The sequence below is a fragment of the Mustela lutreola genome, chromosome 11, assembly GCF_030435805.1.
Source record: "Mustela lutreola isolate mMusLut2 chromosome 11, mMusLut2.pri, whole genome shotgun sequence".
NCBI classification, from domain to species: domain Eukaryota; kingdom Metazoa; phylum Chordata; class Mammalia; order Carnivora; family Mustelidae; genus Mustela; species Mustela lutreola.
The window spans coordinates 9,167,762-9,189,369 of NC_081300.1; positions in this window are offsets into that span (position 1 = coordinate 9,167,762).

The window sequence follows — 21,608 nt, forward strand, 5'->3', positions numbered from 1 at the left end:
CGGGTGAATTCCTCTTCATGGAGATGAACAAGGGCTCCCTTAAATTAAAAGGGAAATGGTTCCAATCTTATTTCTCTCTTCAGTTATTCTGCTTCTGTCTTCAGAATTTAGTCTTCTGCCCTGGCTGTGTTGAACTTGTTGTTTATAGGATTTTGATTAGTGTGTACTCACGTCTATGTACAAGAGTGGGGACAAATGTAAGTGAGAATCTTGGCGATACTGAATCTGCTCCTTCTTCATTTTCTTTCACCTGTATCGAAAGCCCTAGTTTCTCCATCTGTTCTACTGGCTGGTTAAAATAAAACTCACTCTGTGGTATGGAGATTCTGGTTTATTGTCGAAAGTGTCTTACTATGTTTTAACATTTAAAACGATCAGTAGATAGAAAGTAAAAGCTTATAATGTCAATGGGGTATTTATTTTGACTCCTCTCAGGAAATGCATCGGGGGCCTCCTATTTTAGCTAAAAGTTGTTGGGCATAGAGCCTTAACCAATCTAAAGAAGTGGCCGTAGTCCTGGAGGTCATTAAAACAACCTGAAACTTCATAAATACTCAGGTGTAAATCCCTCTGACTGAAAATTTTTATTTTGACAAATTAATGCTTTTGACATTTTCTATAAATGACATTACACAAAAAATCATTAAAATAATCATAATCATTATGATTAGAGAGCAATTGATTTAAAAATCTTCTTTAAGAAACTGAATCATGTATTTGAAGATTATGCATTAATCAGGATGATTCTTTCCAAAACAAATACAAGTTAAAAAGTGTGTATCTACAAAAGGTATATCTTTAGGTTTTAAATCTATGTACAGAAAGAGTGTACATGCATTTGGAGAATTAATGGAATATGAAGTCTCTTTCATTTTAAGGATACAAATGGAATTTATTAGCCTTTTACTTATGACTTAAACCTCATGTTTAACTGGCATGATGCTTTTCCTACAAGCTGAATTCCAGAAACTGAGTTTAAATCTTCTGCCTTTTTACATGTCTTTTAGACAATATAATAAAATACTTCTTTGCAGTAGAGGAAATTTAGAAGTACAGTTCTCAGTTATCTAGAGAAATCTCTTTTAGGCTAACAGCACATACTATGTAACAATGTAGTACAGTATGAATTCTCTGGGGCCTGTAAGTATTCTAACAAAAAAGTTTTACCATAATGTTTATATTTTAATAATTGATCTAATATATCAAACAGATAAAATAACTGATAAAATATTAAATTTACAAATAGGATACAGTACTAAATTTGTGTGCACTAATAGCATAACCTCAAAATATGTAAAGCAAACATTGACAAGATTATAAGGAAAATTGACAAATCCTGTGTGCCCTAGCATTTTGGCCACTTATGAAGTACTTATTTCCATTTCTTCTGAAGTAATAGTATTGTAACTGGACACGGGGCCTCTCCCTTTTTTTAGGATATTGAAGCCATGTGATGAAGTTCTTGATAATTGAATGTGGGGAAAATTGATTTTTACTGCCTCCAGGCAAATAATAAAAGCTCCATCAAACTCTTTCAAATTTCCTTGAGCCACAACAAAATAGGCATGACATAGTTTCTCTAAATCTTTTTGGTTGCCATAAATTCATTTTCTAATCCATTCCTCAGGAAGGCTCATGAGTACAATAAGTCTTGAAGTTTTGCATATTTATAACTGATTTTACTGTGCCCTTTATAATTGAAGGACAGCCTAACTGAATCTAAAATCCTTCATTTACATTTGTCTTTTCTTGAGTAGCTCCTTGAGTAGTTTGTAAATATTACTCTCTTGCTTTCTGACATAATATGTTCTTCCAGAAGTCTGATAACAATCTGATTTTCTTGGTCTTAGGCAGAGCTGGGGAAGGTAGTGTCCTGCAGAACATTATGGGTTAGATGCTGATTTACACAGTGTACCTTCCAATGTGTAGGATCAGTTTTCATTTTCAGGAAAGTTTTAGGTAATTATTCTTTTAAAATATTTCTTCAGTTTTGCTTCTTTGGTTTTCTGCATAGAGAACTCGAATTATATTGATATCAGATTTAGGGCCATCTCTCTGGATCCGCATGCAACCCATGCAATTGCATAGACTCAAGATCGGAAGGACCTTATAGTTGGGGTTTCATGCTCAGAGGTGGCTGTCTTGAATGTCTCAATAATTTTATCCTTAAATTTGCCTATTATAAGTGAAGACCAATGGGACAATGCAGTAGGTGCCTGAGGAATGAGACCTTATCTCACCAATAATATTTGGCACAGCTTTCCGACCTCCCTGCCTCCTCTGGATGGCTTCTTGGCCCCAGATCCTGCACCTGGCACTGCTCAGCACAGCACAGTCTCCCCCCTCCCACACTCATGCAGCTGTGGCTGCCTCCTCCCACTAAGGGGGAGCAAGAAAAGTCAGTGGTAGGAACATGCACAGTTCTGTGTCTCAGAGCGTGGAGGAACAGTGGCCATTCTCACCCAGGCTGGAAACTGCACAGCATGCTGCACCAGTGGCTAGCTGCCTGGGAGCCTCTTGTCTCCATCCCTTCCAATTAACTGGTGAGACTGGCAGGAAGGCTGAGTTCCACTGGGTTCGCATCTCTGCTATGAGTTAAAATAGCTGGTCCAGGAAGAGGTGATGTCTGTTTGGATTTTGTTGACCCACCATGGGCAGCTTGCTGGTCCAGCAGCTGGGAAAACAGGGAACAGCAATGCTGGACTACGGTGAGGTAACGTGTAAGATGGGATACAGGAACTGTGAGACTCTAAACTCACTTGGGGGCACACCCCTCTGCCCAAGGGAGTGTGACATGAGACAGCAAATAAAAAGCATCAGAGGTTGAGAGAGAGATTATAGGAGACATTTTGAAAGCTACCTAAATATTCAATACCTTTAAAAGCAATTTCCCCCTACTTTTTGGACAAAAGCCCCAGTATTTCCATTTTGTACTGGGCCACACAATGACCCTCTTTTCCCATTTTCTACATCATTCCTTTCTTCCTAAAGTCTTTTAATTCTATTTCTTATTTGTGTGTATTTTCTTCATTTTCCCTATTTCTGTTCTTTATTTCACTTACTGCACCTTTTGAGGTGTTAAATTGGTTATTGTGTTTGTTTTTTTTTTAATTTAGTTTCCACTCTTAAAATGTTTTAATTTTTCAAATGTTCCTCAAGTCTTCCCTTTGAATGGGGCATGACTTCCAATTGCCAATGTCAACTGCTGTAAGCAAGCTACACAGGAAGTAAGAGAGTGGTTCACTTCCAAACCACTTCATAATTTTGATAGTCTTTGCTTCTCTCTCTCTGGCATATTTTGCCTGTTTGCATGGACTTCTGTACATAGAAACCAAGAATCTGTTTAAGAGCTTTGAAATACTGTTCCAATGATCTGTTTAGTGTTGTTTGAAGTCTATATTGTAATGATGAGAAAAATGGAAATTGCTTAAACTCCCTTAATGAGTCATGTAATTGGAAATACTCTCAATTTAAAAAGGTAAATATTGTTTTTGTTGCACATTTGCTATAAAATAAGCAAAGATGAGACATTATTCTTTTGGAAATAGTGAGTAGAAATTTCTCAATTGCTTTGAATTTATTATCATTTGTTTCAAAAGAGATTTCAAGAGAATAGCAATTTATTTAATCTTAAATTAACCGCAGGAAATAGGCAGAGAGGGTTTTATGCAGCGTATGGATATAGCAGTATGTAAATGCAAGATAAATGATAGCAACAGCAGACTATTTTCAGTCTAAAAGGTCCTTAATGACATTCCTTGCATATGCATCAAATTCCCTTAAAGATGTATTCGGACATTATGTTTCTAGTCATTGCAAAAGCTTGTCAAAAAGATTGTTTGGCAGTATTTCATAGGATCACTGGAAAAAAAGTAAATAAGAAGTTGCCTGAAGGGTGAGTCTCTTAATGGATGAACATTACATATGTTAGACTCCAGTATAGAAATAATCATGACAATTCAGCATTTCAGAGTGAAGACGGCTATTATAGCTGTAAGGCCAAATTTAGATGAGGAAAACAAAGCTATCTCTATCGTGCCATAATTTAGATTAAAATACCTGATTATGTCTGTTGGTGAGATGATTTACAGTATATGCCAGGAATATTGTGTTGATATTGTTATTTTATTAATACCTACCAAAAAAGAAAGATGGAATACTAAAGATGAAACTTAACATTTGTAATAACACAATGCAATATTTTCTTCTCATTTTTAAGAAGTTACCTCAGAATTATGTTGTTGACTACTTTGTAGAAATTACATTGAGAAATCTTTACATTTTGAACATAGTTTTTCTTCTTATTGTAATATAAAAACAAAACCCTACCCCAAAATAGGAGATCTTCACTCTTTTTAGAGACATAAAAGGGAAAGTCACATTGAAATCAATGATTATTCAATCAGGAATTTCTCCATTGGTTATTGGTTAATGGTTAGTGGTTATTGTTGGAGAATCTGACAATTACAAAATATACTCCATACTTTGTTAGAAAAACTAGCAATCTTGTTGTTGAGCCTTGTTATTACATTTACCTGAATCTACTATATTCTTTGAATAATGTTAAATATCTTATAGGAAAAAAAATATTGTTTAATGGTATAGCTAGCCTAAACATTGCCAACTCTCTAACACATTCATTGTAAAGCATAGAAAACCATACAGTATACCCTAATCTTACAATAAGAATGATATTTTAAGAATGGGATAATTACTAAAAATCCAAGTGCAAAATACCTTGATTTGCAAATACAATAATTACAAGAAAACAATTCTGTTTTTCCAATAATGGACATGGATAACAGTTCTTTGTAGAGCCAAAGCATTTTATAGACCCTATTTTCTAAATCAGGGGTTGGAAAACTATGGCTCTGTGTCAAATACAGCTTGTTATCTGGTTCTGTAAAATTTTATTAGAACACAGCCATGATTGTCTGCTTCTGTGTTGCATGTGGCTGCTCTCATGCTATAGTGAAGAACTAAATTGTTGAAATGGAGGCAATATCATTGCTACATTGAAAATATTTACTATCTGATCTCTTATTGAAAAAGTGTGCCTTTTACCTTTCTAAATCATTATTGTATAGTAGGGCATCAACAACAACACAGACAACCAGGGTTAAATTACCATGCAGCAGTGTATTGATCAAAAATCTTGTAAAATTGTTTATATTATGTATTGGTCTGTAAAATTTACATTCTGACTACAGAATGAACATTTGTCTCTATGTGATAAGGTATTCCATCTTAAGTTTTTCAGTTTAGGTTTTTAGATGACTTTGGCTAATGAAGTCCTTTGCATATGTGTTGTGGAGGGTGGTCTTATAATGTTTAAAATATATTGTAGTATGTGTCATATTTATTCCCAATGATAAGAGTCTACTAAAAATAATGAATTATTTATTATTTTAAATTTCTTCATGTTGCTGTAAACAAGTACTTGAGAAAAGATATAAAAGTTAGAAAATATATACTAAATTTGACTTGCCATCACCAATGGGATTTCCTGTGAAGCTCTTCTCTCAATGGAGAACATACTTTCTCTAGTATCTCCTATAGGAAGAAGTATTCAAAAGAGTAATACAGGGGCGCCTGGGTGGCTCAGTGGGTTAGGCCGCTGCCTTTGGCTCGGGTCATGATCTCAGGGTCCTGGGATCGAGTCCTGCGTCAGGCTCTATGCTCAGCAGGGAGCCTGCTTCCTCCTCTCTCTCTCTGCCTGCCTCTCTGCCTACTTGTGATCTCTCTCTGTCAAATAAATAAATAAAATCTTAAAAAAAAAACAGTAATACAAGATTCTCTGACAAGTCTTACTGCAGCTTTAGGGTAAAAAAATAAATTCCTTGACAAAAGCTAAAACTTACTTCTCCACAGAGGACAGGGAGGATGTACCAAGCTGGATACCATTAACATATAGTTGTTTGGTGTGATTGTTTAAATGAGAAGACTTTCTCATTTAAAGAAGAAGTAAAAGACAAGTAAAAGTAGTAACTAACAGGCTGGGGATAAAAGTCTCAAGACATTAGAATATTATTAAATATAAATAAGAGAGACTCAGAAAGGAGGGGATGTTAGAAAGACATGAGCGAAGAGTTGAATTTGATAATGGCCCCAGGATGGAGCCTAACCAATTTTCCAGGAGAAGAACACTTTAGTGAACCCACACTAGGCAAGAAATAAATACAAGGAGACAAGGAAAAATATGGCGGTGGTACTTCTACTGGGGTTTGGAGAAGGGCAGGACTTTGAGTATCCAACACGTGGAGTCACAGAGAACATATTTTTATGTTTGTTTGTTTGTTTGTTTGTTTTTTACAGAGTTCTCTAGGCAAATTTCATTACAATCGGTTAATGGACAAACCTTTAAAGCAAAAGGTTGATTGAATGATCAGAGATCTCTGAAGAAATGTGCCTTCCTAGAGGTATGTGTTTATGTTTCAAGGGAAGGTGAGTCTCAGAGCCATGGAAACATTCTAGGGATTATAAATCGTGAGATACTGCTCCTATTTCCATCCTGGAAACACTTATTTTTATTCCATAGAGTAACATCCCAGGATTACGCTCTCTTACTTCCCCCATTTCATTCCATTATGGCTCTAACTCTCCTTTAGAAGCCCTCAGAGTTTTGACTTCAAGGCTCATCACCGATACAGGACAGAGGTACCAGATGAAATCTGGTTTCATCATCTTGCCCCAGAACAGGGAAGGGTTTGGGTCAAGGAGAAGCAGTGTATTAATGGCAAGCCATACTTTTTCCTGTCCCTGCCCAAATTCTCCTACATTGAAGACAATGTAAATAGGTAGAGATATTAAACACTTATCTTATTTTTCCCATAAATGAAATTATGAAATCATGGTTGAGAATGAGGAGTTGGTAAAGTAGGGGAACTCAAGGTCAAGGCTTTCAGCAGTGATCCATCCCATGATGAGGGTAGAGAGCCCCTGTCTGAGACAGAGAGCTTTCCAGCACTTGAAAAGTTTTGGTTGAAGATAATAGTGCTCAGATTTTCAGATTTTCTCTCCCAGCACTCAGACTAGAGTTACTAAATCTGAAAGCCTGCTTACTCTTAGTCTTTACTTTTATTTTTCAGAATTTCTTCAGCAGGAATTTGATAATTCTGCTTAGGATGTATCAAAAGGCTGATTTGAATTAACCAGTATGTATAACCTGATATTTGCCTCCTCTGAAATCTGTCTTTTTTTCCCTTTATTGTCCATAAGAAATTTTGCCCTTCTAAACTGTTTCTTGTAATCCTTCAAGTTTTGGAAATATCTTCCATTTCATTTAATAATGGGGGCTTAAATAATTAAAGCAATGACCTCATTTAAAAGGTTCTCTTTCTACTGTTCAACCCACTTGGCCTTCAATTACATTCCAACTAACTTTGTCCTTTGCAATTTGGAGGTAATTATACTTTCTTCAGGAGACAGAGGCTACATAGGACATTAGTGGCTCTATTCCCATATTCACATCAAATAGTTTTTTTTCCACCTTCTTCCTTGTTATTTAAAGTTTCATTTTGAAATTTCCTGTTCACTTTTCATAAATTTCATACCATTAGCTATGATTTGAAAAAATTATCTGTAAATCTCTGTGCTTTGCTTTTGATTTTATTTTTCATTATTTGATTTTATTCTTCCTTCTTCTTCCTGTATTTTGGTCAAGTCCTTTTAAAATCCAAGAGCTGCTTGAGTATCCTCACTGAGCATTTCCTATCTGCCTTCCTTTATGACAGAGGTCACTTTGGCTTCTAGTTTCCGAATTTTTACTTTTTATTCTATTTGCAGCTGTATTTTCTGAACTTTCATTCTGTTTTAAGAAATCTGATCATAGAAGCATTCTTATTTGTTATCCGAAATTTTGATATCATTTTTCTAAATGTAAGCGGAATGTCTGGCGAAGTCTTGTATTCTTTTTCCTGTCTTCTATAAATTCTTCTTCAAGGGCGCACGGGTGGCTCAGTCGTTAAGCGTCTGCCTTTGGCTCAGGTCCTGATCCCAGAGTCCTGGGATTGAGCCCCACCTGGCAGCCGTGCTCCATCGGGCTCCTGCTCCTCCAACCCTTACTCCCCCTGCGTGTGCTCCTTTCTCCCGGTATCTCTCTCTGTCAAATAAATAAAGAAAATCTTTTTTAAAAAATCCTCTTCAAAGAATCATTCCTTACTACAGGATTTTTGAGAAACTCTGATCCCTCAGTGTACAAAAGGGAGAGAAACTGTAGCACAGCATTCCCAAATACAGTGGAAGAGCTCTTTCTGAGGGAAGCCCATCGGGTAGAATGCTCACCACATTACACTCTGACAAAGGGAGATGAGGGTGTTCCCCTGGACTAAGCCTTCTCCTCAAGCTAATCTTTGCAAAAATTTGCTGAAATCTAAAAAACGATCACTTAGAAAGCTTCTTTTGTTCGTTGGTCATCTTGTAGTAACTATATTTTTATTCTTTCTTCATTACTGTGTCTTTAACATTTCCTGCGAAAAGTTTGTATGAATTTTGTGATCATAAAAAAGTAAAGTTACGTGAAGAACCTAAACAAATGCTCTAAGGGAACCTACTTTTGTATTTCTGTGTTGGATTTTTTTTTTTCCACTTTGGGGAGTTTCATTTTTTCCAGTAAACCTGAGTGTGGAGATTTGTGCCTGATAACTCTCCTTCTACCAGGAGTACCTGGTGCTTCCCAGACATATTTACTTCCACAATCCATGATCTTAATATACACAGTGTAACGTAAAAATAATTATTTAATAGATCTTAATGATTTCAAAAAACGCATTTATTCCAGAACACAGAAAAAGAATCCGGACACTTCAGGGTAATATCTAATCAATTCAGACTTACCCCTCCTCCCCTCTTTCCTTCTCCTTCTTTCCTTCCTTCCGTTCTTTTTTTTTTAAATTACTTACAGTTTAACTCAGTAGATTAGAATTTTCTCTACACGATTCTCTCTTCTGAATTAATTCCAGGGTCCATGAGGTGGGGACACCCAGTCAGTAATCTTGAACGGAATAAATAAAGTGTGAATAAATCCACACTTTCTGAAATCTTTGCTGGGTCTGCAACATTTCTGGTCCCTACGACCGGGACTAGGTCACTCTCTTTTACAAACTCTCCTTTATTATACAAGTTAAGATACATCCCTGGTCTTTTGATTTCTAGGAATCCATAAGTCAGTGCTTTACTAACAATATAATCGTAAAAGCTCACAGTTTGTTGTTAAAACGAGATCTTAAATATTCTCACCACAAACAAGAAATGGTAATTATGTGAGGGGATGGATGTTTCAGCTAAAGGGAGGGAAGGAGGTGATCATATTGCAGTATATAAATATGTCTCATCAACACGTGCTGCACCTTAAACTCATGTAATGATATATGTCAATTATAACTCAATAAAAAGTGAAGAAATGTAGTTTTTTTCTTCACATTTTCCTTGCAACAAATTCCATTTCTTCCTTCCTAAGACCCTGTCTTCTGGTCATTGGGTTCTACCTGGTTTTCATCATTGTTCCTGGGGATGAGAATCACTGATTATTGCTTAGGCAGTCCCAGATTGCCATTCACTGTGCACCAACACTTCCCCTTATGACAGAGCTATTACTCACTTCTCAGAGCTTTTCTCCTTTGCTTTGATCATCCTGTATTTAAAGCCATTAACTCATTGAGAGATTGGCTTGACCAACACTCAAGGTCGGATCCTGTATAACAGCTGAACTCTGACCCACAGTCTCTACAGCAGCTAGCCTGGGAACCCAAACCAGGATTTGCAGAGCCCCGAACTACTAGGACTTGATAAAAGAAAAACAAAAAACTGCCAGCTTCCATAATTTTGCCCCCAATTCCAATTTAGGATTAGAGAAAGGGCAATATGCACAAGTAATTAATCACATAAGATGTCCTGTTTCTAGTTAGCCCATTTCTTGACTCCCCATGCCAACAACCTTTAATCAGAATACAAGTATCATCTTCTCTCTCTTTCTTTTCTTTCTTTCTTTTTTTTCCCTCACTTTCAAACTTTCCCACTTTCCGGCTGCCTTTGGGCCCTTGCCAAATGTAACTGATGGTGCTGCCTCACTCTCTGCAGCAAGCTCCTAATAGTTTTTGCTTGTTCTCATCTGCGTGGTCTTTGTTTATCAGCCCTGTATCAGACTCAGGATTCAGCCCATCGCAGAGCGCTAGTCATGGGGAATAGCACAGGTCAGGGCAGCAGGGGCTGCAAACCAACTCCGCTCAAGTTCCTAATTTTGTGGTTTGGTCCTTGCCTTAATTGCCTGTGGCCCAACACCTGCTTTGAAACACAGCTTTAGAAAATGTATCTTGGTGTGAAAAGGCCTACGTCTGGTTCTCCTTTTTGACTTTTTCACTTAGGACTAGGATTATGTTTTGTCTCCTTAAAAGTCCAAGGACTGACAATCAGTTGGAGTGCCACCTCCAGTGACCATATTTCATGTCCAGACTTTCCTGCAACTAACGTCCTGATTACTTTGGACTTAAAAAAACACTCTTTTTGGTGAAGACTTCAACACCTGCCCTCCTATTTGGGAGGTTTGGTGACCCTGGACTTCCAGAACACCTGTTTTTCCTTTACAGATCTATATAATTTGACATGAGGTAGTAACCGGCACTTTAAGGTCTGGTCTGTAATTATTCTCATTTACATCTTCTGATTTCGGTTCTCAGGTTACTCAGCTGACTATCTGTTAGCTGAATAATGATATTTTCAGACTCCACAGATATTTATATGTCTATTATATGGTTTTAACTTGACTTTACATTTCCTACGACCCATTCCCCCCACTCCCGAGAATTGGTTTATTATTTCTTGGTTTCACCATTTTGTTACTCCAATACAAAGGTATCCTTGCTCCCTGTTCCTGTTTAGCACTTTGTAAGACATATGATTAGCCCTTTATTCAATTGTTCCTATAGTAATATAAACATTCTACATATTTAAAGTATTTTTTAAGTTCGGGGTGCCTGGGTGGCTCAGTCAGTTAAGCATCTGCCTTCAGCTCAGGTCATGATCCCAGGGTCCTGAGATCGAGCCCCGCTTCCAGCTCCCTGCTCAGTGGGGATCCTGCTTCTCCCTTTGTGTCTCCCCCTCTGCTCATGCTCTGTCTCTCACTTTCTCTAATAAATAAATAAAATCTTTTTTAAAAGATATTTTTCAAGTTCAGATTGAAGTAGCAATGTCCATGCCACATACTGAAGGTACTTCTTATTATTAAACTTAACTAAATTATTGGCTATTAGCTTCTTCTTATGGAATCTGTTACAGGAAGGCAATCACTTCTTGAGAATCTATAAGGTAAATACCAGAAGGCTGTGGTTTTAACAGAAGAGTTAATAAAACTCAACAGGAACAATGTGATCTCTGTCATTTTTCTTACCAAGTGCTACTGTACATCTTTGTATCACAATTTAAGCATTTATAGAGATAAGCCTATTTCTTTCCTATGCTCAGTGTTGACTTCCGAAAAAAAAAAAAAATCCCCTATTTGACTTTCCAAATGTTTTCTCTTGGTTTCTCTTGGCTGTACTGCAGAGTTTATTCATGCAAGATACAAAGTTTCTGGTGAATCATTTTTCTCTTGAACCAGATTACAAAACATGCATAAATTTGGGTTGGAGTTTGATATATATTAATAGGCAAGTGACATGATTCATCTTAATAACCATAGACATGAAACAATAATAAAAATAATTATTATTATCTTAATATTATTATTGCAAATAGTGAGATGACTCCATCCTTTAGGCATTCCTAAGTGTATACGACATCAGGAAGAGAAATTCTGTGAAAATCACCACTCCTCTGACGCATTCTTCCTGTCTTTCCTCAAAGATGCCCATATGCAGAATCTGTCATCGTTGTCTTTTCTTTTTTTTCGTCCCATGGTCTAGCCATTCCAATATTGACGACACGTGCCAAGACTCACTCACTCGCTACTTCTTCATACATTGGCCGCTAATTACTGATAATATTGTTGGTGGAATGATGACAAGATATATTCAAAATATTCCTGTGGTAAATAGGATGCATCTTCAGGCACTTTCTGGGAGGTGAGGGGTGAGAAGCACCCCCAGCAGTTTCCTCGGAGCTATAAACATCAGGAGCATGGCTTTCAAAGATAGTTTTAATTTGTAAATCAGTTATTGTTGAATGTAAATTAAAAATCAGATTGTTGATAGGAAATTATAAAGTAGATATGCATATGAATGCTAATATGGTGCTTTTTAAATAGTTGGCATTCAGATTCAATGGGACTTGTGTAATTTAATGTCTTTAGACGTCTATGCACATTTTTTATTGTGGATCAGTTCAAAATGTCTTAGCACATGAATCTCTATAATTATAAATCTTATTAAAATTCATCACCGAATGATTCTGAAATCCTTTTTGTTGGTTCCCTTTGAACTGAACAATTCTTCTCTATCTGATGGCAGGATAAGTGATTTCTATGTAAAAGTTTCCTCAAATAATATGCATTATCCTCAACTATAGGAAATTATAGATGCAAATAAATTACTTTCTGAAATTCCCCATTCTTTTATTTTCCTAAGACAATTCCAGACTTGAAAAATAGCATAATTTGAAGTGTCTCTCCACTTTTTCTGGGGTCACACAGGTTTCCTGTTAATGCTCACTTAGCCTCAAGACTCAATTTTTTTTCTAGAACTTAATCATGCTAAAGCATCTTATACACACTTATTGTCCTGGATTTTTTTTTCCCTTTTAAAATAAATGAGAAGCTTTATTGTGACACACAGGCACAGGGCCTGACATTGTAAGTTCTAAAGAAATGTGTGCAGAATGGAATAAGCAGCATATATTCTAAAAATAATGCCTCCAGTGAGATACTTTCTATTTATTCATTGCATGTGATGAAATGTTTCCCCATATTAACAAAGACTAACTTTTTTTCTATTTACTTGCATTTGTTGATATGTATAATTATGTGTCTGATGGGTTCACATAAATCATTTGCTTATAAGCCATGAGCATACAAGGAGAGATTTTACTCAGGAAATACGTAGTAATTCTGGGAATAATTTTGAAGTTACACAGTACAGTTTGCTAATAGCAATATTTTAGACAAATGCTGGTTTAAGAATATAACTAGCAGACACAGATTGGAAGAGCAAATACTGTTAAAATGTCTATGCTACCCAAAGCAATCTACACATTCAATGCAATCCCTTCAAAATATCATCAGTATTTTTCATAGCGCTAGAACGAACAATTCTAAAATTTGTATGGAACCAGAAAAGACCCTTGAATAGCCAAAGTAATGTTGAAAAGGCAAAACAAGGAGGAGGCATCAGAATTCCAGATTTTAAGCTGTATCACAAAGCTGTCATCATCAAGACAGTATGGCATTGGCACAAAAACAAACACATAGGTCAGTGGAACAGAAAAGAACCGAGAAATGGACCCACAGCTCAATGGTCAACTAGTCTTTGGCAAAGCAGGAAAGAATGTCCAATGGGGGGGGGGGAGACAGTCTCTTCAACAAATGGTGTTGGATAAATTAGACAGCCACATTTGGAAGAATCAAACTGGACTACTTTCTAATTCCATATACAAAAATAAATTCAAAATGGATGAAAGACCCAAACGTGAAACAAGGATCCTAGAGGAGAACACAGGCAGTAACCTCTTTGACTTCAGCCATAGCAACTTCTTACTAGAAACATTTCCAGAGACAAGAGAACAAAATCAAAAATGAGCTATTGGGATTTCTTCAAGGTAAAAATCTTCTGCACAGTGAAGGAAACGATCAACAAAACTAAAAAGGAGCCTACAGAATTGGAGAAAATATTTGCAAGTGACCTATCTGATAAAGATTTAATATCGGAATCTAAAAAGAACTTAGGAAATTCAACACCCAAAAAACAAATCAGTTAAGAAATGGCCTGAAGATATCAATAGCCATTTTTTCCAAAGGAAACAGCCAGATGGCTCACAGACACATGAAAAGATGTCCAACATCATTCATCAGAGAAATACAAATCAAAACCATAATGAGATATCACCTCATACACTTCAGAATGGCTAAAATTAACAACACAGGAGACAACAGATGTTGATGGGGATGCAGCACCATTGGTGGGAATGCAAACTGGTGCAGCCATTCTGGAAAACAGTATGGAGGTTCCTCAGAAACTTAAAACTAGAACTACCCTATGATCCAATAATCACACTACTAGGTATTTACCCAAACAATAAAAAGGGTACCTGAACCCCGATGTTTATAGTAACATCAACAGTAGCCAAACTATGGAAAAAGCCTGAGTGTCCATCAAATGATGAATGGATGAAGAAAATGTGGTATATATATATATATATATATATATATATATATAAACAATGGGATATTACTTAGCAATCAAAAAGAATGAAATTTTGGCATTTACAAGGACATGGGTAAAACTAGAGTGTATTATGCTAAATGAAATAAGTCAGTCAGAGAAAAACAAATACCATATGATTTCATTCATATGTGGAATTTATGAAACAAAATAGAAGAACATAGGGGAAAGAAAAAAAAATAAGATAAGATAAAAGCAGAGGGGGGCAAACCATAGGAGACTCTTACCTATAAAGAACAAAATGGAGATTGCTGGAGGGGAAGTGGGTTGGGGGTGGATGGGTTAATGGTTGATGGGCCTTAAGGAGGGACTTGTTGTAATGAGTGCTGGGTGTTGTATGTAAGTGATGAATCACTAAATTCTATTCCTAAAACCCATACCATACTATACGTTAACTAACTTGAATTTAGATAAAAACTTTGGAAAAAAAAATAAAATATAGTCTTTATTAGGAATGTGAAAGTTGAAAAAATAATAAAACAAATTAGTCCTAGAAATTTAAAAAAAAAGGATATAACTAGCAGAGAGAGTTCTATTGCAGAAGTGAGAAATGTATCAACTTCAGAGGAATCCTGAACTTCTCATTCTGAGAATAGGAACAGTGGAGGTGGGGTGAAAGACAAAATTCCATAGCAGAATCACATAAGAACCTCTTGAGATCTGATCCAGTTCGTCCAAATGTTACCTAGCTATTCTTTTTTGATAACAAAAAAGATTAGACCTTAGAGAAGGATATAAGATTAATTAATAATTTTTACTTTTATTTTTCTTTACTTAATACCTCTGGGGGGGTGGGACCTCTAGGAAAATAAAAGAAAAAATATGCTTTGAGGTTTAATTTCCTAAAATTTTGTATAGGCACAGTTTTGGAAGAGGGCACTAATTAGAAACAATACAGAATGGCAGTAGTGAGATGTGGGAGAGATGCAAAATGTCTGAAATATGGAGGATGGATCGGACATGATTGTGGGAGGAGAAACCACAGCTCAGTTTGGAAAAAAACAAAAGGAAATGTCGTTATGGAGCAAAAAACCCAAACTCCCTGTATTTGGTGAGAAAATTTACTGAAAATTACCAACGAACCCCTCATTTTGTGCTAGATATACACAAATTAAGTCTCTATGGATAAACAAATCTTCCTGAAAATAAGCCAGAGTTCCCAAAGCTTAATTGGGTCCATGGTGGAATATTCTATACAGACTACATTATGTAGCAAAATGGCTTGATTTAATTGAGCAGAAGTCAAGTAGGGAAGCCCTTCCTTCCTTCCTTCCTTCCTTCCTTCTCTCCTTCCTCCCTCCCTCCGTCACGCCCTCTGTTCTTCCCTCTTTCCTTGTACTCAATTTAACAAACCTAATTTTGGTTAGAGTGTAAACTTGGGATCCAGAATGTGGTGTACAGAGCCACTAAAATTTAGAAGAGCCATGTGGAGAAGTTCAGAGTGCCAGGGAACCCAAACCATGGTCACTCAGCTCAGGGTTTTTATCCTTCCAGTGATGCCTCGAAGTGATTGTTTCTTTCTCTTTCGTACGTGTTTGCTTGCTGCTTTAGCTGACTGTTCCATACACAAGATTTCTTTCTGGATCATTGGTAGGTTCCAGAGCCTTTTGAGTTGCGTCCATAACACATCAGGGTTTTTAGAGACGACTGTATGCAAAACATTTTCCAAGGTTTCATGAGGAATGTAAAGAAGACTGAAAATCTTGCATTTAAACTGTTAAAATTTAGTAAAGAAGAGGGAAGTAACTCATATAATAGCAAGGAGAGAATCTTGGGAATTCAATAATTTTCTTTTTTTTTCTCTAGTATGCTCAGAATCCTTAGTGTATTACAGAAAGACTGGTAAGAGGTAACATTGCTGTGCTCTGTATTTATAAAAATAATATCATTAGCTGTCAACATAAATATCTGTGTCACAAAGCTTTTTGCAAAAGTGTAATTTAAGGAAAGTGTTTTAACTTTGCTCCAAGCCCAGCATATTATGGCACTTAGTTCCCCTTTGTATTTTGTAGATCCAAAAGAAACCATGAGATCTGAGTGATAGAAAAGTACTTCTTGCACCTGTAATTGTTTGTCAGAAAACAAAGAATTCATTTAAAAACATATGTCAAAAGCAAGAGCTAAATGATTTCTTTTTATGTTCAGCTCAGATTAAAATGGCTTTGAATGTAATAAAGACTCCTTTAATACCATATATTTCTATGCATGACTTTAAAGCTACATTCCAAGTAATGAATAAACATGACAGAATATAGACAATAAAGGAATGTAGACTGTGTAACAGTAGCAATATCATTATTTCCAGCCTCAGTCTTTGAGAAAATGTAACCTAGAATGTATAGGTATGAGTTATTTATAGAAATTTTATGACTTGTCGGAAATTTAAAAATGAAATCTTCAATATTTTGATCATTTTAACTATTATTTATCTTACATCTGGAAGTCTGTTTGTAATGCAATAAAATGAATTAGGTCCAAACAAAGAAGAGTATTAAAGAATGGTGCCAGTAAATTTAAAATTTTTATTTGGCTGAATAATAAAATTACTTAAGATAGTCAGATGTTCAGAATATATACATTTATATTTATTTTCTTTCATCACCAGTAGCATTGTATCTCAGATTTATGTTTAGCTGTAACATTAATGTTTTTTTCCATAAGCCTAGGTGTCTAGAAACAAACGCAAGAAACACAAAGCTGTTGATTTATAGGGAAACAACAAAAAATCTAATGTTTATATTTGGCCTTCATTTTTTCTTTGAAGTTTCAGGTTTGGAGTTTAAGATCTTTATTTTTTACGCCATATGGGATGGTTGCTCTTTGAAATATTCTGAATGGATCAAATAGTTCATCCCTCAAGGGCTTTCAGAGATGGGGTGAGACCCCTGATATTTCAGAGAATCTAAGTTTTATGTTACTTTTTTATGTTTTAAAGGTTATCTCAGCTCTATCTTTATATCCATTCATTCAACAAATATTTATGGAGTATGTAATTGGTAGTCGGATTATATTGACGGTGGATTCTGTGTTTACATTACTTTTGTCTCATAAGAGAGGACACACAACAATATACATACCATTCACTAAAAAGGGGTAAGGACAGAACAGAACAAACTCTTTCCTAAACGTATCCGTCATATCTATGATTGCTAGCCTCATTATTTCAAGGAAATAAGCCATTAAACTCATTTTTTGGGGATACACTCTAAGGAAAAAAACCGTTTGTGGTCCCTGACTATATCTGCTCCATATTCCACATAAACAAACAATATGGATACAATATAGATTATTTGTAATCTTTGACCAGCAAGTCAGAAAACAACTCAACCTAGTTTAAGCAACTGTGTGTGAGTGTGTGTGTATGTGTGTGCCTCAGCACTTTTTTGGTTTTGTTTTAAATATTGATCACGGCCCTGCTGGATCCGTGGACTTCTGTCATCTTGTTCACTGTGTTCTTTTGTCTTTCTCCAGCTTTGGTTCGCTCTGACACTCACTCTTGTTCTCCACCCCCAACCTAAAATCTGCACCTGTTCCTCTCTGCATAACGGCTATATTCTCTCTCTCTGCAGATAAACCTTCTTGGTGGGTCAGCAAACATGCTTGCAGGCTTACGTTATTCTACCTGAAGGCCTCAGTGGAGAGAGATTATTTTTTCACTAAACAGTTAAAAAATAAAATCTCAGAGAAAGACTTGGTATTGACCTAGACTGAGTTACGTGCCCAATCCTTGGACTTTGGTCGGTTACCTGGAACACTGACTGGTTAGCCATGGACTGTGCACCCTTTTCTGTGTGCAAAGGGAATGAGGGTAATGTGATTGTTATTGGGTCACTCGGTTCTTGTCCCAGAGGCACCCAAGAATTGGAAACCCAAGACCCGAATGGGGAGATTGAGTCTGTAGAGTCGATACGTGTAGTACACATTCAAGAGTGAAAGCCGGCCAGTGCCAGAGAGAGTGGCAACGGCCCTGAGAAGCTCTAGCTGTGTCTTCTCAGTCTCCTTTGTGCCCATGTAGATTTGGCTTTGATTGACATTTTTGACTGACAGCTGGTGGTTGTATCACATTTGGGCTCTGCGCATGTGCCTACCCATGACACGTTCTGTTATAATTGTACTTATTTATGCATCGCATATTTTTGGACTTTTAGTGAGTTTTGTTGTGACTTTAAAGGTGCTTACCGGCATGTTGCCCACGTCGTGTGCATGCTTGGATCTTAGAAGTCCTCTTGTGGCTCTTGAGCCAGCAGCGCTGTGGCTCGGCCTTTCTTGTCCTGTTAGCCCTTAGAGGCGGCTCTGAGGATGCGGCTGCTAATCCCCGGGGGGGGGGGGGGTGTAGGGTGGGGGTGGCTCCAGGAATGTGGCCAGCACCTGCTTTGTTCCTCTTTGCTCACGCCTAACTGCCTAACCTGACTGGCAACCATGCACAGCCTAAATTGGGGGGGGGGGGGAATAGTCTGCTAATCCAGGTGAGGTATTTGGCTACCAGAATAAAAGGGTTATGTCTTACACTGGATACGTCAGAAGCAGACCCTGGGATTGGGTTTTGGATTATGTCATTTATTTGGGAAGATGTTTTTACCTGCGGAGGCAAGAGGTCGGAACACATTGGCCACGTGACCAGGATGTCTAAACGCTGCCACCGCCGCCGCCCTGGGCCTTTCTCCTCTTGCTTTGATTCGTTTCTCTGCTGCAGCGTCACCGCGCGCTGCGGCGGGTGCTGCGAGCTGTTCCTTCGGGCTGCGTGGCTGAGTCCCACCAAGCTCTGCCAGAGATTTAGATCAACCTAAGGCCACAGTTGTGAAAACTACTTGGCCCGTAGCTGCGGTAGTTTGGGATCGGAGCCTTCCTTAAGGTGACCCTGATTGTACATCTCAGCCAAAACCTGCCTCCTGCGATTTTGAATGAAATGGTGGCCGGTGCTAGCTAGGCTCGGGGGGAAAACTGTACCTATGACAGATTACCTGTGCGATCAGTCAGGTGCTGGCCCCCAGTCTGTCCAGCCCTCCGAGGAAAAGAAACTATCCCAAGTAGGAGACAGACATAGGCTCCTTGGGTGATTGCTCACAGGAAGAAGCAGTCTTTATTTTTTTGTTTTTTTAAAAGATTTTATTTATTTGACAGGCAGAGATCACAAGTAGGCAGAGAGGCAGGCAGAGAGAGAGGAGGAAGCAGGCTCCCTGCTGAGCAGAGAGCCCGATGCAGGGCTTGATCCCAGGACCTTGGACCCTGGACCTGACCCAAAGGCAGAGGCTTTAACCCACTGAGCCGCCCAGGTGCCCCAGAAGCAGTCTGTAGAGTGTATGTAGACACAGAGTGAAGAGAGAAGCCAGAAGAGAAACAGGGAGGAAAAAATGGCTGGGAAGTGGCATTTTGACACCCATACTTTGAATCATATAAATATCCTTAAATAGCTGTGCTGCTGCTGCCACCACTGCCTAGACTTCTGTCACTACAAAGGTCCCGGTCCCCAGGGTTAGTCAGAAAAACAGTCTTGGCTCACCTGTGGTACAGCAAAGAGTATAATTCAAGCTCAACTCAGGCCTGGGGCGTTAAACCCTATAAAGCACTCAGGGCTGTAGGGAAGGTCCCCAACCTGACAGCACTGATTTGTGGCTTCCTGGAGGAAGAAAATTACAAGCCTGAGCAGGGTAGAGAGGGTCACCCTGGTGCTTATCTAGTGATTAAAAAAGAGAAACAGACAGAAATGAATAAAAAAATAGAAAGACACCTGGATACAGGAGGAGGAAAGAGAAAGCAACAACAAATAACCAAACCTGAAAAAAATGTCCACAATCTGACCTAATTGGAAACTCAAGATTTTTTTTTTTTTTTTAAATTACGCACAACCGGAAGACGAAAGAGTGCTGAGTGGGTTTTGCACTTCTGTCACATAAGTTTTGAATTAACTTTAACATCTGTAGAAAATGTGCCAACTGCAAACCTTCATGGTGAAGAGTGGGACTCGCAGTGTTCAAACAGTAATGTTGTTCCCAATATTACTTGGGGACTTTACTAGATTTGAGCAGGATATCATCAATCAACTTAAAGCAGTCAGTGGATATAAAATAGACGACAAATAGATATGCCTCGTTGGTACTGCTGCCTTACTTACATCTCCCACAGTCTTAGGATCTGGTACTCTAAAATATTTCATAGAGGGTATAGATACTATGACCTAATGAATAATAAATTAAAATTAAATTAGGTTTTTGGCACTTACAAATTGGCTTGGCAAACCACGGAGCTTACCTCCCAGTTAAAATAGTTAATGTGGTGTAATATAAATGACACAGAGTTGTCAGGGTTTGAAACTAATATAAGAATATATGTATATAAAAGAGCTAATTTGTAAAGGGGTGAGTATCTCTACATCTTTTACATTTAACAACTCAACTCAGCCTATTTTTAAACCCAGAAAAAAATCCCGAATGGTACTTCAAAGTGGATTACCTCAAATTGAATAGTACAGAATCCACAAAGTTTCCCACACCCAATATTACTCAAATTACGGACTCCTTCCAATTGGCAACTCTTCAATGTTTTGCTGTTCCATCTTTGGCTAATAGGTTCCTGCGGTGCCGATTCTATAACTTCTTAGCAGCAAAGTGCTCTCCCCTCCACAGAGACACAACACACCTCAACCTGGCTGCCAATAGCATACCTGAATAGCTTCGCCTTCACGTACGAGTTCTTCAGGAAAGGCCTGAACTGCCCCCATCTCTCTCCAGGGGCTTGGATGGGATGTGACATGGCTTCCATCCTCCTCTAGAGAGAGCTGTCTGGCACTTCTTAAGGACATGCAGATCCTCACAAAAGAGCCCACAAAGGGGGGTGAATCATTGTTCCACATATAGTGCATGTCCTTTCCTCCAGATTCCTGAAAATGCTGTGAATGGAAGGTGCTCATTCAATAGAACTTTCACCTCCCTATCGGCCTCAGGCTGCAGGTCCCATAGAGCTCCATAATGACAGGCTTAATTTCAAATACAATGAGATCGAATGTCACATTTCTGTCATCAGTCAAACATCAGGAGAAGCTGTAATCCAATGCCTAACCTCCATTTTTGATGTCTGAATGCTGACGACTTTTCTGTCTTATGTCTGCCTCTTCTTGGGCCTCACATGCATGCAAGGGGAGAGGAAATTCGAGGGGCTCCCTCCTCTGGCAATTGCAGGAGGGGCCCAAACCATGGGCCCTTGCAGGTCTCCATGAGAATCCGCCATATTCCTCGCCTTGACCCT